The sequence below is a fragment of the Ursus arctos genome, unplaced genomic scaffold (assembly GCF_023065955.2).
Source record: "Ursus arctos isolate Adak ecotype North America unplaced genomic scaffold, UrsArc2.0 scaffold_34, whole genome shotgun sequence".
NCBI classification, from domain to species: Eukaryota; Metazoa; Chordata; class Mammalia; order Carnivora; family Ursidae; genus Ursus; species Ursus arctos.
Window position 1 is genome coordinate 23036806 of NW_026623030.1, and position 26699 is coordinate 23063504.

Sequence of the window (26699 nt, forward strand, 5' to 3'; positions counted from 1 at the left end):
GCCCGGACCAGACTGCTGAGGACACGCAGCTCCGCCCACTGCGGCTGGCGCTGCCCACCCAGCCAGGCCGGGCCAAGGAACGCTCCTGCCAGCCTCCCTGCTACTGCCATCCCTGGAGCCCAGATGGTGTTGCCGCTTCCACACCACCCGCAGTCCCCTAAATTTTTCCTCGTCCCTGCTGCTTTGCCGACTCCATGGTCGAAGCCCTCAGTGGGTGCATCAGACTGGTCGAGCCAGCTGCCAGGGACGCTAAGAAAGTGAGTACTGGCCCACTTCCGCTTCTTTGGGAGCGGGCGCTGACGAGAACCATTACCTGAGGAAGTCCCAAATTCAGGGTGAGGGTGCAAAGGCCCAGCGGCTGAAAAATGGAAAGCCCACGACGTTTGCGAGGTGCGTCAGAGACCAGGAACAACGCCAAAATGGATCCAAAAGGATCTAGGGGATCTTAAAGGTGGCCGAGTTCTAGAATTTTAGAATTCCCCTCACTAGCTGGGCTCTGGTTAAGACTTCGAGTGAGGTTTCTATAGTTAACACCTAGGTCGGTGTTAGGGTTATGGTTAAGAGAAGCGGCCACATGTATGGAAAACAAACAGCGCTTGGCCAAACTGCCCCCCGCCCCTACCCTGGACCCTGGTTCTAGACCAACTGGATCACTGATTGGATCAGCAAGGCCACCTGATCCAAAGCTAGTCAACCCATTGGCTAGACAGTAACCAATTAGATATTGTGTCTCCGGCAGGTGCTCCCAAGCTTCCTCAGTGGGCGCTGTGGCTCTTGTTTCTGTCCTGTTTTTGTTTTTGTTTTTCATAACAGCCCTAGGCGAAAAGAAAAACGTAACAGTTCCGTTTATTAAGTAGCTAGCTCCAAACAACTTAGTCAGTCATTATGGCCTAATAACTTAGACTTTGAAAAGATGAAAGAAAAATTTTTTATTTCATTCTTAAATAACCACAATTGCTGTCTAATGGGATGGGTGTGCCTGTTGAGGCGCTGCACGAATTCTCAAACCTTGGAAACAGATTGGGCTACACCTTCTTTCCTGTTCCAGGTTGATTTTCAGGTAGTAATTGCTTTTTATTACGACATCCACGGAAAATCCACCTTGCAAAGATATGACATCATGGAAAGGAATGTCATGGAATCTAATGCTGAAACTAGCTTGAGCTACCCTGAACTAGTAGTTCAAGATGCATCGGGGAGATGTCAACTATCATAGTATGTGCCTTGAAAATGTAAAATACGACGTGGTGCCCCTGTAAGTTTGCTGCAGAGCCTCTGGGTGCCTTGGCACACAATTTGAAAATTGCTGCTCTAAAGCATAAACTAAGAAAGGCAGGAGCTGGTCAAATCAGGGTAGGGTCAGATGTTTTCATGCTGACAAATAATCAGAGAAAACTTATTTGCAAAGAGAAGAGGAAGAATCAAAATATAGACAAGCCAATAGGCCACAGAAGGAGCAAAAAAGAAAGGGCAGTCATCTGATGCACTACTACCTGCGAGATCATAGATTGCATGATCTCACCCCAGCATCCATGTCTGACCTTGAGCTCCTGATCTGTTGCCGTAAACTAGCTCCTCCCACCATCTTTCTAAGACTCACAGAGTGGTGGCAGCTCCATCCTTTCAATGGCTCAAGCCAAAATTTTGAATCATCCTGACTCTCTTGTCCTCTTTGGACCATCCTTAATTCTCTTATTTTCTCACATCCTACACCCAATCCAATCCGTTAGCAAATCCCATCTTCACTTGCCTTCAACATAAATCCAGAATCTGACCACTTCTCCCCATCTCTGTGCTGTTGACTCAGCCACCATCACCTCTCATCTGGAAAGGCTGTGACCTCCTCACTGCTTCTACCTGGTCTACTCTCAGCCCAACAGCCAGAGGGATCCTCTTTTTTTTTTTATTACAAAATTTTTTAAATTTCCTGTTTCATCATAATCATATAGGTTAATTTTACATTCTATTTCATAATATATATGCCTTTATTTTACTATTAAAGTAATACTTTTTAAAAGTTAACAATAGAAAATTTATATGTATAAGTATATATATATAAACAGAAAATTCATATATATTACTTACAATCAATATTGCTTACTTGATATTTGGGGGGTTTTTAGTTTTTTTACAATTTAAATTCAATTAATTAATTAATTAATATATTATTAGTTTCAGAGGTAGAGTTCAGTGACTCATCAGTCTTATATAATACCCAGTGCTCATTACATCACATGCCCTCCCTAATGCCCATCACAGAGTGATGATCCCCCCAACCCCTCCCCTCCAGCAACTCTCAGTTTGTTTCCTATGATTGAGTCTCTTATGGTTTGACTCCCTCTCTGATTTCGTTTTATTTTTCCCTCTGTTCCCCTATGATCCTCTGCCTTGTTTCTTAAATTCCACATACAAGTGAGATCATATGATAATTGTCTTTCTCTGTCTGACTTATTTCGCTTAGCATAATACCCTCTAGTTCCATCCATGTCATTGCAAATGGCAAGATTTCATTTTTCTTTTGATGGCTGAGTAGTATTCCATTGTATATATATACCACATCTTTATCCATTCATCTGTCAATGGATACCTGGGCTCTTTCCATAGTTTGGCTATTGTGGACATTGCTGCTATAAACATTGGGGTACAGGTACCCCTTCAGATCACTACATTTGTATCTTTGGGGTAAATTCCTAGTAGCGCAATTGCTGGGTTGTATGGTAGCTCTATTTTCAACTTTTTGAGGAACCTCCATAATGGTTTCCAGAGTGGCTGCACCAGTCTGCATTCCCACCAGCAGCATAAGAGGATTCCCCTTTCTCCGCATCCTCACCAACATCTATTGTTTCCTGACTTGTTAATTTTAACCATTCTGACTGATGTGAGGTGGTATATCATTGTGGTTTTGATTTGTATTTCCCTGATGCCAAGTGATGTGGAGCATTTTTTCAAGTCTGTTGGCCATTTGTATTTCTTCTTTGGAGAAATGTCCGTTCGTGTCTTCTGCCCATTTCTTAATTGGATTATTTGTTCCTTGGGTGTTGGATTTGATAAATTCTTTATAGATTTTGGATGCTAGTCCTTTATCTTTTGTAAATATCTTCTTCCATTCTGTTGGTTGTCTTTTGGTTTTGTCAGCTGTTTCCTTTGCTGTGCAAAAACTTTTTATCTTGATGAAGTTCCAGTAGTTCATTTTTTGCCTTTGTTTCCCTTGCCTTTGGAGACATGTCTGGCAAGAAGTTGCTGTGGCCGAGGTCACAGAAGTTGCTCCCTGTGTTCTCCTCTAGGATTTTGATGGATTCCTGTTTCATATTTGGTCTTTTCCATTTTGAGTCTATTTTTGTGTATGGTGTAAGAAAATTATCCAATTTCATTCTTCTGCATGTGGCTGTCCAATTTTCCCAACACTATTTGTTGAAGAGACTATCTTTTTTCCATTGGATATTCTTTCCTGCTTTGTTGAAGATTAGTTGCCCATAGAGTTGAGGGTCCATTTCTGGGTTCTCTATTCTGTTCCATTGAACTATGTGTCTGTTTTTGTGCCAGTACCATGCTGTCTTGATGATTACAGCTTTGTAATAGAGCTTGAAGTCCAGAATTGTGATTCTACCACTTTGGTTTTCTTTTACAACATTCCTTTGGCAAACTGGGGTCTTTTCTGTTTCCATACAAATTTTTAGTATTACTCATTCCAGCTCTGTGAAAAAAGTTGCTGGTATTTTGATAGGGATTGCAATGAATGTATGGATTGCTCTAGGGAGCATCAACATTTTAACAATATTTGTTCTTCCAATCCATGGGCATGGAATGTTTTTCCATTTCTTTGTGTCTTCCTCAATTTCTTTCATGAGCATTCTATAGTTTTCTGAGTACAGATCCTTTGCCCCTTTGGTTAAGTTTATTCCCTGGTATCTTACGGGTTTGGGTGCAATTGTAAATGGGATCAACTCCTTAATTTCTCTTTTTTTCTCTCTCATTGTTAGTGTACAGAAATGCAACTGATTTCTGTGCATTGATTATATCCTGCCACTTAGTAAATTCTTATGTGAGTTCTACAATTTTGGGGTGGAGTCTTTTGGGTTTTCCACATAGAATATCATGTCATCTGTGAAGAGTAAGTTTAACTTCTTCTTTGCTGATTCGAATGCCTTTTATTTCTTTTTGTTGTCTGATTGCTGAAGCTAGGATTTTCTAGTACTATGTTGAACAATAGTGGTGATAGTGGACATCTCTGTCATGTTCCTGACCTTAGGGGACAAACTCTGTTTTTCCCCATTGAGAATGATATTCACTGTGGGCTTCTTGTATATGGCTTTTATGATACTGAAGTATGTTCCCTCTATCCCTACACTGTGAAGAGTTTTAACCAAGAAAGGATGTTGTACTTTGTCAAATACTTTTACTGCATCTACTGAGAGGATCATATGGTTCTTGTCCTTTCTTTTATTTATGTAGTGTATCACATTGATTGATTTGCAGATGTTGAACCACCCTTGCAGTCCAGGAATAAATCCCACTTGGTCTTGGTGAATAATCCTTTTAATGGACTGTTGGACCCTATTGGCTAGTATCTTGGTGAGTATTTTGGCATCCATGTTCATCAGAAATATTGGTCTATAATTCTCCTTTTTGATGGGGTCTTTTCTGGTTTGGGGATCAAGGTAATGCTGGCTTCATAGAAAGCGTTTAGAAGTTTTCCTTTCATTTCAATTTTTTGAAACAGCTTCAGAAGACTAGGTATTTATTCTTTAAATGTGTGGTAAAATTCCCCTGGGAAGTCATCCGGCCCTCTTCTTTGTTGGGAGATTTTTGATTACTGCTTCAATTGCCTTGCTGGTTATGGGTCTGTTCAGGTTTTCCATTTCTTCCTGTTTCAGTTTTGGTAGTTTATACGTCTCTAGGAATGAATCCATTTCTTCCAGCTTGCCTAATTTGTTGGCATATAGTTGCTCATAATATGCTCTCATAATTGCTTGTCTTTCTTCGGTGTTGGTTGTGATCTCTTTTCTTTCATTCATGATTTTATTTATTTGGGTCCTTTCTCTTTTCTTTTTGATAAGTCTGGCCAGGGGTTTATCGATCTTATTAATTCTTTCAGAGAACAAGCTCCTAGTTTCATTGATCTGTTCTACTGTTCTTTTGGTTTCTATTTCATTGATTTCTGCTCTAATCTTTATTAATTCTCTTCACCTGCTGGGTTTAGGCTTTATTTGCTGTTGTTTCTCCAGCTCCTTTAGGTGTAAGGTTAGGTTGTATTTTTGAGAACTTTCTCGTTTCTTGAGAAAGGCTTGTATTACTATATACTTCCCTTTTAGGGCTGCCTTTGTTGTATCCCAAAGGTGAACAGTTGTGTTTTCATTTTCATTTGTTTCCATGAATTTTTAAAATTCTGCTTTAATTTCCTGGTTGACCCATTCATTCTTTAGTAGGATGCCCTTTAGCCACCATGTATTTGAGTTCTTTCCAAATTTCCTCTTGTGATTGAGTTCCAGTTGCAAAGCATTGTGGTCTGAAAATATGCAGGGAATGATCTCAATCTTTTGGTACCAGTTGAGACCTGATTTGTGACCCAGTATGTGATCTATTCTGGAGAATGTTCCATGTGTACTTGAGAAGAATGTGTATTCTGTTGCTTTAGGATGGAATGTTCTGAATATATCTGTGAAGTCCATCTGGTCCAGTGTGTCATTCAAAGCCCTTGTTTCATTATTGATCTTCTGCTTTGATGATCCATCCATTGCAGTGAATGTGGTATTAAAGTCCCGTACTATTATTGTATTATTATCAATGTGTTTCTTTAATTTTGTTATTAATTGGTTTATATAATTGACTGCTCCTATGTTAGGGGCATGAATATTTATAGTTGTTAGATCTTCTTGTTGGATAGACCCTTTAATTATGATATAGTGTTCTTCTTCATCTTTTATTACAGCCTTTGGTTTAAAATCTAATTTGTCAGGGTGCCTGGGTGGCGCAGTCGTTAAGCATCTGCCTTCGGCTCAGGGCGTGATCCTGGCGTTATGGAATCGAGCCCCGCATCAGGCTCCTCCGCTGGGAGCCTGCTTCTTCCTCTCCTACTCCCCCTGCTTGTGTTCCCTCTCTCCCTGGCTGTCTCTCTCTCTGTGTCAAATAAATAAATAAATAAATAAATAAATAAATAAATAAATATTTTTAAAAAAAATAAAATCTAATTTGTCTGATATAAGGATTGCTACCCTAGCTTTCTTTTGATGTCCATTAGCATGATAAATGATTTTGCACCCCTCACTTTCAATCTGGAGGTGTCTTTGAATCTAAAATAAGTCTCTTGCAGACAGTATATTGATGGGTCTCACTTTTTTATACAATCTGATACTCTGTGTCTTTTAATTGGGGCATTTAGCCCACTTACATTCAGAGTAACTATCGAAAGATATGAATTTAATGCCATTGTATTACCTGTAAAGTCACCGTTTCTGTATATTGTCTCTGTTCCTTTCTGGTCTAAGTTACTCTTGGGCTCTCTCTTCACTTAAAGGATCCCCTTTAATATTTCTTGCAGGGCTGGTTTGGTGATGACAAATTCTTATTTTCTGTTTGTCTGGGAAGCTTTTTATCTCTCCTTCTACTTTGAATGACAACCTAGCTGGATAAAATATTCTTTGCTGCGTATTTTTCTCATTTAGCACCATGAGTATATTATGCCAGTCCTTTCTGGCCTTCCTGGTCTCTGTGGAAAGGTCTGTTGCCTGTCCAATGTTTCTACCCTTGTAGGTTACAGACCTCTTGTCCCGAGCTGCTTTCAGGATTTTCTCTTTGTCTCTGAGATTTGCAAGTTTCTCATTATTATATGTCAGGGTGTTGACCTATTTTTATTGATTTGGTGGGGGGGGGGGTTCTCTGTGCCTCCTGGACTTGAAATCCTCTTTCCTTCCCTAGATTAAGGAAATTCTCTGCTAGAATTTGTGCCAATATACCTTCTGACAGAGGGATCCTCTTAAGATGGAAGTCAATTCTAGGCTCTGAACCCTTTGATGGCCCCCATCTTGCTCAGAGTCAAAGCCAAAGCCCTTAACGTGGCCATGCAGCCCTACAGGAGTTAGTCTCAGGCACCTCTCACAATAGCATCTGCTGCTCTGGCTCTCAGTTCATTCCAGCCATCCCAGCCTCCTTGCCATTCTTCAAACATGTCGGGCACAGTCCTCCTCAGGGCCTTTGCACTGGCTGTTTTCACTGCCTGGAACATCATTTCCCAGATACCCTCACGGCTTACTCCCTCACTTCCCTTAGTCTTGGCTCAAATGTCACTTTGCCAGTGAGTCCTCTGCTGACCTTGTGTATGAAACAAAAAGAACACCTCCCCCTCCTCACAGCACTCCCTGGCCACTCAATTTTAGGAGGGATCACTTGAGTTGTAGGAACTGACAGACTCAAATGAACTCATGTACAAAGAAGTATATTTAAATAATTCATTTTTTTTAAAACAAATACATATTGTGCAATCTATGTGCCAGACATTAAGCCAGGCATTGAGGGTAAATTGGCTGCTTCAGTTCAAAGGTGGCCGTCTCAAATTGTGGCCAACACAATCAGTGTCTTGGACCATGTTCCCCAGATAACTATCCTCCCCTATTCAGAAAATACACTAGGAGGTGCTTAGAACTGCCTGGGAAGTCTGAGTTGGATTGTCTGGGTGAAGCCCCATTCCAATCACCATTCTAGGCCTAGAAACTGCATTCATCCTGCCCTGCCCTGCATGTCCAGCTGCCATTCAGGACTGTGGTAGTGAGGCTGGCCCAGGGAAGTGCTCAACTCCTTTAGTCTGTGGGCTGGCAGGGAAATCCCAGGGGTGAGCCGCCACGGACATGAGTAAGAACACAGTCCAGGCCATGGGTGCAACTTGATTTTAACTTGTAATATATTTAGACATATGGTATGTGGGTCTCCATTTGTACTCTTATTCGAATAGGATCTAGATTCTGGTACAGGAATGGCAAATTATGGCCACCATGACTGTCCCCTCCCAGACCATGGCAGACATCAATAATGGATCACAGCATTCCTTCTCCTTGAGATGTGGTCTCAGAATTCCTTCGCACATAGCACTCTGGGAAGCCACTACTAATCATCCATCAGTATGAGAGTTGCAAGGGGAGTTCATTCCCTGTTCTAGCACATTCTACATGGCAGTCTGCTCCGTGCCCCCACAGTCTGTATCAAGAAGTCTCATTCTTGTCCAGAAACTTTTTTTCTCCTGAGAAAAAGAAACCGCTGATGCTAGATGTTTGTGGAAAGTAGATAAACACTCAAATGCTGTCTTTGGTTGCTCCTCAGACGGTCCTGATATTCTACGGAGAAAAGAAAAAAAATGAATAAAATAATTTCCCATTTGGGGAGCAATTACTTACATCAAAACCATTTTTTAAAGCCCACTCTTTCCTCTGGAGAGACTAATGTTTTGCATTAAGGCCTAACACAACACATTCTGACTCCCAAGATTTTTTGGCAGAAATGAAAATCCTGATGGCTCTTTTTGTTTGGTTTATTTGCTTCTCCTTGTGGATCTGTTTCTTTGCCTTTTTTCTCTGTTTGTCTCATTCTCTCTTTCTAGTCTCTGCTCTTCATGTGTATTTGTCTCTCCCCATCTCAATCTCTCTGTCCCTCTCCACCTCTGTCCCTCTCTTCCTTGGTGGACGGGCAGCCAATCTCTCAATGTGAATCTGTCACTTGAAGTATGTATGTGTGTCTGTGTTTCTTTGTTTCGGTCTCTGCACGTGGGTCTCTCCGCTCCCAATCTTTGTCTCTTTCTCTCTCTCTGTCCAGTCGTGTCTGACTTTCTCTGCATTAGTCTCTCCATCTCATTTTTCTGTCTCTTCCTGTGTTTATATCTCTGTCTCTATGTGAATTTCTCTATCTCTTTCAGTGTTTATCTCTCTCCATCGTGCTGCTTGTGTCTCCTCTCCCTCATTCTTTTTCTCCCTCTTCCCCCCACCTCCCATCTGCTTCCCTCCCTTTGTCTTTCTATCCATCTCTGTATGCTTGTGTCTGTCTCTCTCTCTGAGTATCTCCATCTGTCAGTCTTTCTCTCTCTGCCTTTTAATCTCTTTCTCTCTGCTTTTCCTCCTCCCCCTTGCCTCCAATCTACCCATGTTTCTCTTTTTATATTTCCCTTTTTTATCCACTAGAGCACTAAGGTTGAGTCCAGATAGCAAAACAGTGACTGTAAAGTGAAAAGTCACCCAGAGGTTTCCAGGCCACCAGATGTGCAGCATATTTAGACTGAACAGCTGGATAATTAAACAACTTCCTTGTCCCCCCACCCCCACCGGAATGTCAGCCGCCAGGGCGTCTCAGACAGCCTGTCTATGTGAGGACATACGCGTGTATGTGCCGGAGTGTTCCCTCCTGAGATTCTGTGCAAAAGTCACCGTTCTCTCGAAAACCCCATGCGTATTCTTTAATGTGATCAGATTCATATTTCCTTTCCCACAACCTCCTTCTTTTTCCTCCTCCTGGATAGTCTGGCTTAGAAGCCTGGTGCTGTTTGTTGAAGCATCTCAAAGACCTTCCACCTATGTCCTGTGATCTTCATCGTGATCTCATGAGTGAGGTGTTGGGGACGATAAAATAAAAAGAGGTAACAAAGGTCTAAAGGAAGCCGTAGAGAAAGCTGGCAAGAAAACCCTTAAAGGCAGGGCACTGCCTTATTCTTGGCACTCTTTTACTGATGGCGAAACTGACAGGCAAACTCTGGGGTCCAGAATCTCAACAGAATTAGTGCACAAAACCAGAACGCTCAGCTCCCAGCATGCAACTCACCTCCCAGCACCACAGACCAGCAAAACTGGGTAAGACCTGCAGATGGGACATTGTGGGACAGCGGGCATCACCTCAGCCTCTTGCATCCAGCAGATGGCCCTGAGCTCAAATCCCCCCTCTGGGACTTAGAAGCTCTGTGGTCTTGGGCAAGCCTCTGTTTCCTCACTTGTAGAAGGGAGATGATAATAGCATCTGCCTCGGAGGGATGTTGTGAGGATCCAGTGAAACAAAACGTGGGAAGTTTCTGGATGATAGCAAATACTCAAATATGTATGTTGCTATTGTTAATATTAGAATTCGCATTCGTATAAAACTAATGCCCAAGTTCACACAGACCAGTTAACCGCAGATCCAGACTCAGCATCGAGATCCCCGAGCTCTGACATCAGTGTATCTGCATCAAGAGAGTTTCCTGCCACCTTCTCCGAACAAAGAAGCACAAAAACATTTTTTGAGCACTTTCTCTGTCCCAGACACGATCACAACACCATACACATGTTCACTTCATTTAATCCTCAAAACAACCCAGTGACATACGTCCCCTTATCGTCCCCACTTTATTAAGAAACTGAGGCCCAGAGAGCATAAGAAACTTGTCCCAGAACACACAGCTGGTAGGTGGCAGGGCTGGCTGGCACCAGAGTCTGCCTTGTACTCCCCACACCTGCCCTGTTTTCTGCTCAAATTCTTAGAGATTTACCCCAAATTATGGTTACGTTCCTTTAGCTTTCTCTTTCTCGCTCACCTTTTGCTTATATAAGTAACACGTGAATACGTTCTCAATGGAAAAAATTGGGGGCATTACTGCAAAGTGTGCTTTGATGTTACCCCTAAGTTCCACTCTTTAACAACTTGGTAAGAATCCCTCCAGACTCTCTCCTGTACATTTGCATACGCACTTACTGCCGTTTGTCAGGCCCTTTTTGCTGGGCCTCTAGAAAACAGTAGTTGAGGTAGCGACCCTGTGATTGAAGGAAGGTGGTGGGGCCTGAAGATAGTCTCACTTTCTGTTTCCTAGAAATCGGTTACCTATAAATATTCTGAAAGCTTCCGGCAGGTTGACTTGGCCAAGGTCCCAGTGATTTGGATGCATAATAACTTTTCTTGGCTCTACACAGAGACAGAACCAGAGAAGGATGCATTTATCTTGGTCATACAGCAGCCACTCCCCACATACGGTTCTGAGCCCTCGAATGTGGCTGGTCCAAACAGACGTGCTGTCAGTGTAACATACACTTCAGATTTTGAAGCCTCGTGTGTTAAAAAAGAGGATAAAATATTTCATGAATACTTTTCTTTAGACTGATGACATGTTGAAATATTTTGGATATATTGGGTTAAATAAAATATAATAGTAAAACTAATTTACTTGTTCTTGGGGCACCTGCCTGGCTCAGTCAGAAGAGGATGGGACTCTTGATCTCGGGGTTGTGAGTTTGAGCCCCACATTGGGTGTGCAGATTACTTAAATGAATAAATAAATAAAAACTTAAAAAAATAATTTAAAAATTAATTTCACTTGTTCTTTTCACCTTTTTAGTGTAGCTACTGGAAAACTTCATATTCCACATATGCTTCACATTCTATTTCTAATGGGTGGTACTGTTCTAAACAGTTGCTCAAGGAGACACTCTATCTTTTTTAAAGATTTATTTATTTATTCCGGGGTGGGGGGGGGGAGGCAGAGGGAGAGGGAGCAAGAGTCTCACGACCCTGAGATCATAACCCGATCTGAAACCAAGAGTGAGCTGCTTGACCCACTGCACCACCCAGGTGCCCCCAGATACTCTATTTAAAAAAAAATCACTGAAAAAAGTAATAATAGTTAAATTGTGTTGAGTGCTCAGGGCCAAATAGCAGGCTAAACACTTCCCATCGGTCATCTCATCCATCCCCTCACATAGCTGTATGAGGTAAGCACTATTGTGAGCTTCATTTTACAGGGGGAAAAACTGAAGCTCAGAGAAGTGAAGTTATTTGCCCAAAGTCACACAGCCAGCAAGCAGTAGAGCAGCAATTTGAACACATCACTCATGGGATTAACTCTGCACAGCGACAGATCAAGAAAGCCGTTCATGGGGACTCACCTCAGAGTCAAGTGTGGCCAGAGGAGGCCTTTGAAAAGTTTGCTGGCATTGGGTAAAAGGCAGAAGTCCCAAGAGAAATGCAAGCCCATCTCACTGACAGGCTTGGTGAGATCTTCCTTAGAAAGTTTTCTCTAATATTTGTGCTTCCTTCTTCCTTTAGTAATAAAACCACACAAGGCCATCCAGATTAGAGATTACACTTCATCATAGCTCCACTGCAGCAAGATATAACCACATGATTACCTTCCAGCCAATGGGATGTAAATAAATGTATGTATAAGTTCTAGAAAGTATCCTTAAAAGTAGGAGACACACCCTTCATTTCCCCCTTTACAAGCTCTCCATGGTTGGAATGCAGATGTGATGGCAGGTGCTATAGCAGCCATATTCTATCACAAGAGGGGAGGTACATACTGGGAATAGACGAAAAACAAGATGGAAGTAGCCTGGGTACCTGTTGATTATAGAGCTGCTGTTTAGCCCAAGGCTGCCTAGTTGTACCTTTACATGAAAGAGAAATACGTTTCTGTATTATTTCAGTAACTACTAGTTGGATCTCATTATTAAAGCAACTGAACTTGTATTAAAACTAATACAGAGCCACTGCTCAGAGTGACAAGTTGTAGACTGAATGGAGTGGAGAAGAAAAGATCAGTGGAGAGCTTGGTGGGAGTGTTAGACTGCTTCAGATGGCACTGAAGGCATTAGAAGGGAGATGGCGGCTATAGAAATTAAAGGGTTAATGTCTCAGGACCGTAAAGCACCATGCAGAATAAGCAGGAAGGAGTTATCCAAATGGTCAAGTGAGTGATTCTGTAAATTGGGGTTAAGCTCTCTAAGCCTCAGTCTTCATATCTGTAAAATAAGTTGATAATGCTAATGCATTGGATAAAATCATAAAAAAGTATTGTTGTGGGGATAAAATAAGACACAGTTCTTAACATGATGCCTGGCCCATAGGAAGTGTACAATATATGGTGGTGGTGGTGGTGGTGGTGGTGGTGGTGGTGGTTGGTACTTCTTTCTATAACTGGGCTGGCTGGTCTTCTAGCTCTCCTGCTACTGAAATGCCTTTCTACTGGTTGCCCAACAGGAGGCTGAAATGGTGACAGCCTATTCGTTCCTTGGGGAGGGGGTTAGGGTGGTATTTTAAGTGCTGATGGGAAAGAGCTTAATATTTGTGACCAAAAGGGCAGACGTAGTAGACTGTATTATTGTTCTCAATTTTTCACTCCTTCCTCCTTTCCCTATAAAAGGATTGTATGTCACCACCCCCACTTGGCCATATGACATGCTTTGGTCAATAGGATTTGAGGGGGAGTGAGGCACATCACATCCAAGAGAGAGTTTTAAGGGGGTTTAAGGGGAAGTCTTCTGCCACAAGAATGGGCATGTTCCTCAGGCACAGAATGAGAAGGTACACTGAGCAGAGCCCAGCAGAAGCACAGACATCAACGAGAGCAAGAAATGTGTGTGTGTTGTAAACCATTGAAATCTTAGGGTTCTTTGTTATGCAGCAAAGCTGATTGACACATTCACCCCCAGATTCTGAGAAGGTTTGAGTGCTTTGGAGAAAGGCAGACCTTGGTTCAAATTCCAGCTCTGCCAAGTATCCAGTGTTGGGTGCCATTGAGCAAATAAGTCACTTCACTTCTTGGGGCTGCATTGTCCTCATCCGTGATATGGAAATGATAAGAGTGCTCCTACATCATAGGTTACGGTGAGGATTAGATCATGTACACAAGGGGCGTGGTGTTGAGAAAGGGCTCTGTTCAGAGGAAAGAGAAAAGTCTGAGGCACGGTCTTTTCTCTTAGGTGGAAGGACCAGTTCAGCTGACATTTCCGATCCCAGGCCTGACCGACGCCTGATCCTGGGCCTCAAACTGGGATTCTCTGAGTCAGGCTCTGGCAAAGCACCCCTAAATAATCTGGAAAAAATAATTTAGGACAAGAACCCCACAACAGCGTCTAGTTTAAGCTACATCGGCTTCCTTCCTCCACCTTCCTCTTCCCAGCCTTGGGTCTCTGAAAGAAACCCTCCCCCTCAAAACCCACAAGAACAGAAAACCCACAGCTGGAGGTTGCCTGGCTTGAACTCTGAAAACTCATAACAAATGGCAATTCGTTTGTGCTGATCTTATCAATAGATGTCCTTCCTGTTAGGCTGTTTGAAAAGAGAAATTGGTCCCTAGTCAAAGTTTGCCTGCTCTTGGCTGGACTGGATGACCTTGAAGTTTCAGGCAAGTTTTTATGACGTGGAAGTGGCCCATCTAAGAGGTCTGTGAAGACACGTTACACTCGTGTGCACATTCACACACGTATACATGACAACATATACACTCGCACTTGAGAACTTTCCTTGGCAACCTGCAGATAACACATTTCTCTCCCCACATCATGCCCAGAGCATAAAAAATAATTTAAAAAAATACAAAGCAGGATGTATACCATATATTGATTTTGATTCAGCCAGTTCCCTGCTTAGGTGACCTCTAGGTTTTTTTCTAAGTTGCTTGTTTTGTTTGCACTTACAAACAACGTTGATCTGTATAGGCAGTTAGTGGTTAGGACTTTGGACTCTTAGTTTGAGTTTCCCCTAAAGAGACTCAGAGACAAGGATTCTACTGCAAATTACTTGAGAGGTGATTCCAGGAAATATCAAGAAGGGAGTAGGAAAGGAAGGAAGTTAGTAAGAGTACACTTCACCAAACAAATTACCACTATGGGCAGCTGGGACTCATTCCTGCTGGGGAGCACTGGGAACCATAGAACATGCCTCAGAGTTATCCCAGAGGCGAGGGGGCTGGGGTATTTATCCTCCAGAGCAAGAACTCCTGTCAGTCATTGGCTGAGGGATGCTCCCACGCTAACTCCCTGGCACTTCTCATTGGCCCCCACACTTGCTGAGCCAGCCCTGGTGGACAGAGTCAAGTCCAAGTGCTGGCAGTTAGGAGGTCTGAGACCTGAGGGAGCCAGGTGAGGTGCCTGGGTTGCAAAATCTAAGGAGGTACTCACTTTTGGGTTGTGCAAGCGTGGGGCGGGAGGTTTGAAGCATCAGATGGGCTTGCACGGAAAGGTGATTACTGGAAGGAGGTCAGGGAGGCGCTGACGGTGTCTGCTCCAGGCTCTGCAGCCAGGCAACCTGGGTTTGAATCCTAGCTCAGCCACTCAAGGGCTACTTACTTAACTCCCCTGTGACTCAGCTTCCACATCTGTAAACTGGGATAATCATAGTCCTTACCTCATAAGACTGTTTGGGAGGGTTATACAGGATAGTTCACATAAAACACTTAGAACAGAGCTGGGCACAAAATAAGTCTCCCGTAAGTGTTAGCTCTGATAACATTGCCATGAATATTACAGCACACATTTCCTGACACAGATTTTGAGAATTAAGGAAGCAAGATCACCTAATAGTTAAGAAAAGGACCTTTTGAGTCAAGCAAATGAGAGTTCAAGTTCCTGATCCACCACTTACTGTGTGACCCTAGACTAGTCACTTAACCTCTCTGGGCCTCAGATCCCTGATGTTTAAAATCATTACTAAATAATAACACACTTTACCACAACTAAAAATTTTTTTTCTAGTAAATAAAAAGGTGCACGCAAGGTGCTTCTGTAAGCATTGTGCCTGACTTGAAGTAAAGTGTGCAATAAATCTTAGCTGTGACTATTGCGTGTTCAATTTTCCATCCAAGCAGGAAGTTGCTGCTGTGTTGGAGGAGGCAGGAAGATATAATTCACTCAGCAATATTTACTGCACACCTGCAAGTTGCAAGATGCTAAGATGGAAAGTGAGGGCTATTAGAAAGAAGTGTTAACACTCCATCTTGGCCCTTGTAGTGCACTGGAGTATTTTTGTTCCTACTTTAATAAAATCACACATTCAGCCCTTTGCTTTGCTCCTCCCTGGAGTGGGCAGAGTAAACTTTCCAGCAGCCCTGAGATCCAAAGCCAATTCAAAAGAAGGCAGAAAAAAAAGCTAGAAAAGCTTGGTCTCTGATGACTTTGCGGATCCCCCACGCAAACCGTGAGCTGCCCACCCATGAACCTGTTTTCATATGAGAGAAAAACAGAGTAACATGTGCTTGAGTGTCTGTTATATGCAGCCGAAATTAATCCTACGGTATACATCTCTGTCTTTTATTTTCTTATTTTTTATGCTCTGGGTATGGCATGGGGGGAGAACAGTGTTACCTGGAGGTTACCAGGGAAAGTTCTCAAGCCTGGCAAGGAGGAAACAGTTTCTAGGCTGACTCCGGCAGAGTTTTGCTGCCCTGCCTGGCCTCTGGAGTCCAGCCCTCCTCTTAATCTCTTATTCCGGTCAGAGGCCTCCAACCCCTCTTCTGCCATAACCCCGGGTGCCTCCTGCTTTCTCTAAAGACATGCAGCAAACACATCCATCTTTTCAGATCACGCCTGAGGCTGGAGAGGATGAAGAGCGGTTGGAGCTGCCCCCCACCAGCTCAGCCTTCTTCCCTCTCCTCTCTTTCCTGTCCTCACCGGGCACCGGTTCTACTCACAACACACCTGTCCATCTTCCTGCCAGGCCCATTAATAGAGCAGCTGGGCCTTTATATCCTGACTGATACATTTTTTTTTCTTGTGTCAGGAGATGTCAGAACTGCTGGACAATTTTCTGGCTCAGCCTAGGACAGCAGGGTTAGAAATTTGGAGAAAGGAGGCCAACCACTATCTTCAAATTCAGCAGCCATTTACTGATCACCTATTCTGTTTCTCTACCCACCCACCCCCATCTTCTTACCTTCTTCAAGGAAAAACACCTTGATTTTCCTCAGGGCACCCCCCTCCCCCACAACCAATGGTTCACTTTTTCTGCCTGAAGGCAACTCCACTTCCAGTGCCCAGGATGATCATGTGACCTGGCCCTGGCCAATCAGAGTCTCACATGCCCCTGGCCTCAGATTGCCAATCCACTTTGGACCACTGAAGAGTCAGATCAGGACTTCTGTTCCGTCTGTTAGCCACGAGTTGGCTCCCTTCTCATCTGGTCTTGGAGTTGTGAGAATAGGGAGCTGCTAGCATCCATCTTTCTACCCACAGGGCAGCATCTAATGAGGAGAGTGGAGTTAGCACAAAAGGAAGCTAAACTGAGTGGAGAAATGAGAGACATAGAGTGAGGCCAGCCCTGTTAGCATCATTTGAGCTCCTGGATCAAGCTACACCTGAATGTTTCTTAAATTATGCATGCATTCTTCATTCATATAAGCAATTAACTTCTTCACTTAAGCCACCTGGACTTCAGTTTTCTGATTCTTGCAATTAAAATTCCCAATTTTCTATCTCCTTTCCCTCATTACATCACCCTACAACATTCTATATAGTTCACTTATTTATCCTGTCTATTGTCCCCAACATTCCCCCAAGTGCTGCGTAAGGTCAGTAATTTTTATCTTTTTGGAATGGAGGAGAGGGATTCTGTTTTGCTTACTGCCATAGTCCTAGAACACAAAATAGTGCTTGGCACCTAGGAGATGCTCAATAAATATTTTTTAATAGAAAAATGGAGTCCTGAATAGTCCTGATAGGAGAGATAGATAGATAGATAGATAGAAAACCTCATTTGGACTTTGTTCCCATTTTGCAGATAAGGAAAACTAAGGCTGAGAAGTTTAATGTGTCCAGAGTGACTGGCCTAATTAATGGGCAATCTGACATTTACACCAAATCTTTCTGGCTCAAAGTCCGCTGGTTTTACATTACATTGCACTAAGGTTCCCTTTATCATTCTGAAACAACATAGTCACAATGTCACCATGACAACTACCATTTACTGAACTCTTGCGGCTGCCAGGAAGACTCTCAGCCCTCTGCATGAATTGCCTTATTGAATCTTAACTCTCTGCTCCGCACCAAAGTAGATGCCACGAATTATCCCAGTTTACAGAGAAAGACATCGAGGTTCATAAATGGGATCAGTGCTCTTATAAGAGAGCCCACAGAGCTCTGTCAACCCTTCTGCTATGTGAGGACACAGCAAGGAAACAGCTCTCTATGAACCAGGAAGCAAGCTCTCACCAGAGACCCATTCTGTTGACACCTTGCTCTTGGACTTCTGGACTCCAGATCTGTGTGAAATACATATTTGTTGTCTCTAAGTCACTCAGTCTATGATAGGTTTGTTATAGCAGCCCAAAGGGACTAAGACATATGTATTACTTAGTCAGAAAAGTAAAGCAAAAGACAGAAACTTAAAGGTAAAAAATAAAATAAAAGTACCAGGTATTCCAAAGGCCAGTGTTTTTCAAATTTCTTCACAACATTTGCCATATCTTTATGCCCTCTGTATTATTACATATTGAACATACTTAATCAACTTATAATTCTTGTACTTAAAATCTATTTAAAAAAGAAAATTTTCATAAGTGGAAATTCAGTGTCACTTGCCATAAATAGAAGACAACTGTACCTACATAAACTTTGAAGACAAAACAATGTCCTTAAATTCTAACTGGATGTTTTCTCACCTAAAGACTGGACCTGAGGTCTAATCTCGCTTTATTAAAAAGAGGTTATCAGGGTTAGGACACTGTTAAAGACTTAGCAGCACCAACTGAGACTTTCTTCTTAAGAGCATCTTTTCTAATTAAAATATTAAATTAAAATTTAAAAGTAACTCACTGCTCCAAACATGGGGTTGTCAGTGGAGACCCATGGGTCTGGCACATGTTTTTGTAAATAAAGTTTTATTGGCTCACAGCCACACTTATCCATTTACATATCGCCTGAGACTGCTTTTGTTACAGTGGCAGGGTTGAGTAATTGCAACAGAGACTGGCCCAGAAAGTCAAAAATATTTACTATCTAGCCGTTTATTGAGAAAGTTTGACAACCCCTACTCTAAATCAGGTAATTCAAATTCTGTGGTGTGGATTTTTTTTTTTTAAAGATTTTATTTATTTATTTGACAGAGATAGAGACAGCTAGCGAGAGAGGGAACACAAGCAGGGGGAGTGGGAGAGGAAGAAGCAGGCTCATAGTGGAGGAGCCTGATGTGGGGCTCGATCCCAGAACGCCAGGATCACGCCCTGAGCCGAAGGCAGACGCTTAACCGCTGTGCCACCCAGGCGCCCCTGTGGTGTGGATTTTTATCACCTTCTAGGAGAAGTGTCTCCTTTTAACCAAAAACTCATTGCAGTCTGAAAATGTCAAATGCCAACATCAAATGCCATCCAGTTTGTGTTGAAAGAGGCTCTTTATTTATTTATTTATTTTTAGATTTTTAGATTTTACTTATTTATTTGAGAGAGAGTGAGAGAGAGAGAGCGTGTGTGTGTGTTTACTTGCAGGGTGAGTGGCAGAAGGACAGGGAGAAGTAGACTCCCCGCTGAGCAGAGAGCCTGATGAGGGGCCTGATTCCAGGACCCTGGATCAGGACCTGAGCCAAGGCAGCACTGAGCCATCCAGGCACCCTGCCCTGAAAGAGGCTCTTTAAATGCAAAATTCCTCCCAACTTTCTGAAGGCAACAGGCCAGAAATGCCTCCCCCATCCTGAGTGAGGAGGTAAGAAGAGTGGTCAGAGCCCCTTGTTTCCCGTGGGTAGGTTTGCTAGGGGTAGAATTGTGTGCGACTTTATTCTTTCCATTTCTCTATATTTTCCAAATATTTAACATATTGAATTACTTTGCTTAGGCTACCTTAACAAAGTACCACGGACTGGGTGGCTTAAACAACAAACGTTCACTTTCTCACAGTTCTGAGGCCAGAAGACCAAGATCAAGGTGTCAGTGGGGTTGGTGTCTTCTGAGATTTCTCTCCTTGGCTTGTAGATGGCTGTCTTCTCCCTATGTCTTCCTTCTCTACCCATCTGTATCCAAATCTCCTCTTTTTATTAGGACCCCAGTCATGTTAGTTTAGGGTTTGCCCTAATTACATCATTTTTACTTTAAGTACCTCTTTAAAGACCCTATTTCCAAATGCAGCCACATTGCAGTACTTGGGATTGGGACTTCAATATATGAGTTTTAGAGAGACATAATTCAGCCTGTAGCACACGTATTATTTGCATTCTTTAAAAATGGACAGTAAATTGCTAAGTATTTTTAAAATGTACACTAACAATTGTAGCAAACATTTTAACCTGAAATTTTTGTTATGTGAGTAATGTGGGTCTAATACTTTAAAAACTCAAAATAGTGCAGAAGGGTGACAAGAGGAATATAGACACCTACCTACACTCAATCCCACTCCTCCCTGTTGACAGTTTCTTGATATTTTCCAGGAATTTTCTCTACTGAACAAGGATATACAATATCTTCATAATTTTATTTTACAAACGTGGGATTATGTTTTATATATATGCTCTACAATTTGCCTTTTTACACTGAACAATAAATAAATTATTGTGTATTTTCCAAGCAGTACGTACATCTTGCACCCCAAACTCCACCTCAACACTTGCTTTGAGAAAACCCAACTTGCAAAGGGGTTACTTGGAAACAAATCCCAGACATCATGTCATTTCACCTATAAACATTTCAGTAGTTATCACTAAAAGATCAGTAAAAGATTTTATTTTTAAGTGTAACTACAAAATAAAACCAGAGGAAGAATATGGGTGGTGGTTTGGGGAAAGGAGGATGATGATTCTTTTAATTTCTATTTCTGTTACTGATATTGCAACACTGATTCGGGGCTTTGGAATATAAAATCAGTAAGGAGCCATTTGTTCCCTACTTCCATTCCCACCACCAAAATAGACAAAGTTTCATAAGCCCCAAATATCGTTCTGGTTTTCAACCTTCCTTAACCTGTAAAGCAGCGAGGCCAAAGAGAGTATCCCAGGCCCCAGGGGCTGCTTTCTTACCTTGCAGTGATGGACATTCCATGGGAAGGCAGAGGCCTGCTTTGCCCCATGGGATGCCCCACAGATGGCCACTGCTCCCCACTGTCCCCACATGCTGTCCTGTAGGCCTCAGCCAGACCTGTGACAAGAGGTTAAGTAGCAACCTTACAATGCATGCCTCCCCAGAGCCGAGTGCTCTGTTAAGCATTACCTAGATCATTGACTCCTGCCCCCAACTATTATTGTCCCCATTTTGCAACTATACTATTAATAGCTTCCATTCATTCGTTTATTCAACATATTTTTAGTGAGCATCTTGTATGTGCCAGCCACTGGGAAAACAGCCGTGAACCAAGCAGACAAAACCCCTGCCCACACAGTACAGAAAATGGGCACACAAAGACATCATACAATGGCAGAGGATGAAGAGTGACCTGGAGAGACAAATAGAGTAAGGTAAGGGGAGAGAGCATGATGGAAGGGCTGGGGAAGGAGGCTATTTTAGGCAGAGTGATCAGTGAAGTCCTCTCTGACAGCTGAGGGTGATGGCTGAGTAGAGACTCAAATGGAGCAATGGAACAATTATCTAGAGGAAAAAGCATTTCTGTCTAAGGCATGCTCTAGGACGGGAATATAGTTGAGATGTTTAAGGCATAGCAAGGAGGCCAGGGTGTCTGCCAGTGGCAAGCAAGGGAGAAGGTGGTGGGGACCTAGGCTGGAGACGTGATGCAGAGCCTGTCCAAAGCAGTTCATACCAACTCCCAAGAGCTGGGGGACATTGCATTGGTAGCTTGAAATTGACCATGGTGAGAATATTTACACCACGAAAGTTGGCCAACAGTGTATGTAAATCAGGGCTTTTTTTTTTTTCTTGGAGAGGGACTTACCAGCACACCACTGTTTGTAGGCCACAATTTGGAGTTTAGATTTCACTCCAAGTTTGAGAGGAATCCATGAGAGTCTTTGGAAGCAGAGAAGGCCATGATCATATTTCCGTTTCTAAGACCTGGTTCCTGCCTGCCAGGTGGAGAAGAGGCGGCAGGAAGGCAAGAGTAGAAATAGTTGACTTGGAAACGTATTCCCAGAGCACAGTGCAGTGGAAAGATCAGTGTGTCGCACTGGAGACCTACGGCCTTCCCGCCTCCGCAGACGGCTAGCCGTGTAGTCTTCACCAGTTTGAACGGTTCACATCCACAAAGTGATGACGGGACCCTTCTAAGAGCTGTAACTACATCAAAGTAAAGTTCGGTGAGGCATATGGAAGCCACAGGAGTTAATATATACAATGATGAAAAGTTAGTTTATGTGTTTTGCTGAGATTGGAAGTGTATCCTCATCTCCTTTACAATGGGGACTTCTGTTTCTGTCGTTCAACCAGTAATGCTCTTGCTGAGGTTCCCCCTCCCCACCCCCCAAAAAAGAAATTGTTACCTTTGGTCCTGCAGGCAAGAGATGACAGTGGCTTGGACTTGAAGGGGCTGAGTCTGGGATGCGTTGCATTTGCTGATGGATGGGCAGTGTGAAGTGTGAGCAAGAGAGCAGTGAGGTTTATTGTGACTGTTTGTGTGTTCTGGTTATCTATTGCTGCATAACAAAACACCCTGAAACATAGTGGCTCAAAACAATCACCATCATTTATCCAGCTCGCAAATCCGCAATTTGGGCAGGGCTCCGTGGGGACCCCTCATCTCTGCTCTACTTGGCATCAGCCGGGCCGGGTGGGGGTGGGGGGCTCAGGGGACTCCATGGATGCTGGACTCATCTGAAAACCCTTCACTCTCATTGTGATGGTTGGTGCCGGCTGTTAACTGGGCCCTCACCTGCAGCCAGAACATCCACATGGGCCTTCTGCACGTGGCCTGGCTTCCTCACAGCACAGTGGCAGTTTTCCCAGAGCGAGTGGCCCGAGAAAAAGAGAGAGTCAGGGGAAGCTGTGCTACCTTTCTTTCCCCCAGCTTGACTGACATATTATTGATATTTAACATACATAAGTTGGGGTGCCTGGGTGGCTCAGTCGTTAAGTGTCTGCCTTTGGCCCAGGGCGTGATCCCAAGGTCTGAGAATCGAGCCCCGCATCGGGCTCCCTGCTCTGCTGGGAGCCTGCTTCTTCCTCTCCCACTCCCCCTGCTTGTGTTCCCTCTCTCTCTGGCTGTCTCTCTCTCTGTCAAATAAATAAATAAAAACTTTAAAAAAAATACATAAGTTTAACATGTAGAAGTGATGATTCAGTACATGTATATATTGCAAAATGATGACCACAATTAGGTTAGTTACCACCTCTGTCAAATAATTATGAATGTAGGGGTGTGTGTGTGTGTGTGTAGTGATAATATTTAAGACCCACTCTCTTAACAACTTTCAAGGATACAATACAGCACCATTAACTATACTCACCATGCTGTGTGTTCGATGCCCAGATCCGATTTATCTTACAGCTGGGAGTTTGTACCCTTTGACCAACATTTCCCCATTTCCCCCACTTCCCCCAGACCTTGGTAATCACCATTTTACTCTCTCTGAGTTCAGCATTTTTAGATACAGCATATAAATGAGAACATAACGTCTTTGTCTTTCTCTGTCTGACTTATCTCAGGCTAGGAGAGAATGGGATGGCCTATCCTACTTCTGAGACACAGCCTCGGAAGCCATGTAGTGACTTCTGAGCTAGGCATGGTCCCACCCAGTCTCAAGGGTCAGGAACCTGGATTCCACCTCTTGGTAGGGGCGTGGTACGGTTCTAAAAGAGCAAGTGGAACTGGAAATATTGTCATGGCCAATTTTGGAAATGCCGTCCATTATGTTGTGTTTTAGGTACCCTGTGAAGCAGCCCATATACGTGGTCTCATTCAATCTTGCACTATTTTCACCTCATAGATGATACAACTGAGACTCGGAGATGTCACCTGCCTGAGGCCACCCAGCTACTAAGGGGACAGACAGGGGGTTAGGTCCAGGTAATAGGCAAGCACCAGCCAAGCTGACTTGGAAGTGGCAGAGAATGGCCTTTGGAGGGGAAGTCAGAGACAGGGTAGCCAATATTGGGGAACTGGCTGCTCCCACTCCCTCACAGCCCCTCTGGCCTGCCCGGGGTTAGCCTTTGTTTCCCAAATGGCTCTGAGACCACAGTGTTCCACTAACTACCAGGCTGTGAAGAGGAGATAAGCTTTGAACATCCATAGGCAGAAAAGACAATTTGCCCTGGGGCAGGCCCTGGGAGCCTGCTCTGGCTTAGCTCTGGAGGGCCCCGAGATCTGGACAGAACTTCCTGGCCAGGCTGGGTGTGGGCCAGTGTGTGGGCAGATGGAAAGGCTAGTGGAAAGCACTTACTCCAGAAATCATCAATATGTGGCTCCGCTTCTCAGCAGGGGTGCTGGAGGGCCAGGCATTCCAGGCCGCACAAATTCGAGATCCACAGAAGGCTTTCTAAGCTAAGCCAGCAGCCCCTTCACTGCAGTCGATACTTCCTAGGAGAAGAGGCCAGGTCAGTACAGAAACCAAGGTGGTCTCTAGGGAGCACTGGTTTCTCTGCCCCTTTGCCCCATCATCAGCTTCCGCAGTGGGCAGCACTCAGTGGTTTTCCAGCATGCTGGCAAGGAAACATTGGCTTGTTGCTGGCAAGGAGGCACTGGCTTGGGGTTTGACACCAGAAAAAATTGCCAGAATAATATGGGGAGAGGGGATGTCACAGAGTTTATTTTTATTTTTGTTCTTTGTGTTTCCTTTTTTCTTTTTATTTTTGTAAAGCTATCTCAAACTGTATATTAGTTAATTAATTATTCTTTTATTTTTTTATTTAGTAGGCTCCGCATCCAGCGTGGAGCCCAACACAAGGCTTGAACTCACGACCCTGAGACTGAGACCCGAGCTGAGATCAAGAATCGGTTGCTCAACCAACTGAGCCACCCACGTGCCCCTGAATAATTATTTTTTAATAAACCATCTCAGGTATTTACAAAATGATATCAAGTCCCCAAACTGGAAACAACCCACGTGCCTCCCAATAGGTGAATGGATAAACATATTCTTATCTATCCATTCTATGAATACTTGACAGAAATAAAAAGATATGTTCTATCGACACACATAACGTGTATAATCTTAAGACCCTTGGTGCTGAGTGAAGGAAACCAGCCATAGAAAGAGCTCACGCTGTGTGATCCCATTTATCTGAAACGCTAAAAAAGATAAATCTAATCTGTCATGGTAAAAAGCAAATCAGCTGTTGCCAGGAAATGGGTGGAGGCAGACTGACTACAAAGGGCATGGAGAAAATTTTGTGGGCGACGGAAATATTCTGTATCTTACTGGGTGGTGGTTCCATGGTTGTATTCACTGGTCAAAATTCATTGAACTGTACAACTAAAATGGGTGCATTTTATCATACCTAAGTTGTACCTAAATGAAGTTGATTTTTTAAAAGATTTTATTTATTTGACACGCACACACAGAGAGAGAGAGAGAGCATACGCAGGGGGAGCAGCAGGCAAAGGGAGAAGCAGGCTCCCCACCAAGCTGAGAGCCTGACGCAGGGCTCGATCCCAGGACTCCAGGGATCATGACCTAAGGCGAAGGCAGATGCTTAACTGACTGAGCCACCCAGGTGCCCCAATAAAGTTGATTTTAAACACAGTAATATAACAGGCTCCCACATAACCCACCTTCCCATTTAGAAAATAAAACATTAGAAAGGAAATTGCACTCAGTGTGTACCCATCCCCAATTCCTTCCTTTCTCCTTTCTTTCTAAATATGTTGTGGTCTTTATATTTTTATTGCAGGGAAGCACTTTCCTGAATATGATATGTATTTTTCTCATGTGTCTTTGTGCCTTTACTGCATCGGGTATATTCCTAAACCAGTATTTTTCAAACCACAGATTGCAACCCTTTAGTAGATTGTAAAATCAGTTTAGAGGGTCACACCAGCGTTTTATTTCATTTGGTAAAGATTCATTTATTTATTTGAGAGAGAGAGAGAGAGAATGGGGAGAGGGGCAGAGGGAGAGGGAGAGAGAGAAACCCAAGCAGAATCCCTCCTGAGCGTGGAGCCTGACACACGGGACTGGATGCAGGGCTTGATCTCACAATACTGAGATCATGATCTGAGATGAAACCAAGAGTTGGAAGCTCAACCATCTGAACCACCCAGGCACCCCACACAACCATCATTTTAAAAATTAGAGGGGTGCCTGGGTGGCTGTCCATTAAGCATCTGCCTTTGGCTCAGGTCATGATTCCAGGATCCTGGGATCCAGCCCTGCTCAGTGGGAAGTCTGCTTCTCCCTCTCCCCCTGCCTGGCACTCCCCTTGCTGTGCACTCTCTCCCTCTCTCTCTCTCTCTTTCTATCAAGTAAATAAATAAATAAACTCTTTTAAAAAATTAGGATAGACTAGGGTAAGATAGGACTAAAAAATAAGAAGAGTGTATCCCATGTAGTAGGGTCAGTATTGTCTTCTGAAACTTTTGCCCCAGTTTTACGTCTGTGTGTATGTGTACTGGATTGGGACATACGATATCTTTCTTACAGCACCACGTGCCCCCCCCCAAAAGTTTGAAAAACTCTGTCCTAAATATACAGTACTGTTGTGTCATTTATGTAAATAGTCTCCTGCAGAGCTAATCCTTCCCCAACTGGGTTTTGCAGACTTGACATTAGCTTACAGATATATCCATATTGCTCCATGCAGCTTGCTTTCATTCGTTTCCACCACTGCAAAAACATGCCTGAGTTATTTCTCCACCCTCCCATTATTGGATTTTTTTCTTTTGCCAAATGGGGCATTCGGAAAAAAAAATAGCTGTCACTAACGCCACCATTTCATACTGGGAAGGCCATTTTAATATAAATAAAGCTGGAAAGCCTTTACCCTCAGAATCAAAGGCAATCTTTTAAATGGAATAAATCTGGCTTTATAAAAATGCATTCCATTTGCCCCTGGGAGTTAAGATTGTTGTTTTTCTTCCTTGTTGATCGTTAGCTTGTTTGCATGTTGTTGTAAACTGGGAAAAAAC

At 43.2% G+C, this 26699-nt stretch overlaps 1 long non-coding RNA gene across 1 annotated transcript; it reads left to right on the forward strand.

The window, feature by feature from the left end:
* The first annotated feature begins 104 nt into the window (after positions 1-104).
* LOC123001932 (uncharacterized) lies at positions 105-24825 on the forward strand. Its single transcript, XR_006411250.3, has 3 exons — positions 105-257; positions 20997-21144; positions 24486-24825. It is a non-coding gene; the product is annotated as an uncharacterized LOC123001932 (long non-coding RNA).
* The last annotated feature ends 1874 nt before the right edge of the window (positions 24826-26699 follow it).